The sequence below is a fragment of the Eurytemora carolleeae genome, unplaced genomic scaffold (assembly GCF_000591075.1).
Source record: "Eurytemora carolleeae unplaced genomic scaffold, Eaff_2.0 scaffold202, whole genome shotgun sequence".
Lineage (NCBI taxonomy): Eukaryota > Metazoa > Arthropoda > Copepoda > Calanoida > Temoridae > Eurytemora > Eurytemora carolleeae.
In genome coordinates, this window is record NW_019396233.1 from 47814 (window position 1) to 48252 (window position 439).

The following is a 439-nucleotide window of genomic DNA, read 5'->3' on the forward strand; positions in this document are numbered from 1 at the left end:
CATAATTGATCTGTATCTGTTTGTTCATGATTCCTGCATTTGTAAACGTGTTCTTTTCTTAGCCAAATCAAAAACTATGCTCAAGGCAGAAGACTCTTTCATACCTCAAGATCGTCATATATTAAGAGTTTCAAGTCGTCTTTACAGTCTCATCCTTTGTGGATAACCCTGTATATAAACAACTAAGCATATATATTGTGTCATGCATGAGCTATCAACCAAAAAATGAGCTCGCTGCAAGTATTGTTAATAAAACACGTATTTCGAAAATAGAGTCTGGAACCTTAAATAGAGTCTGGAACATTAAATAGAGTATGAACAAATCTAGATTTGAATTTTAAATGAAGTATTTCAATAAATTATACAAATGTAATTGCAATGGTCATAATTTAGATTAAGGAAAAATCATTACTCTACCTTTAAACTTCCGGAGGGGGGG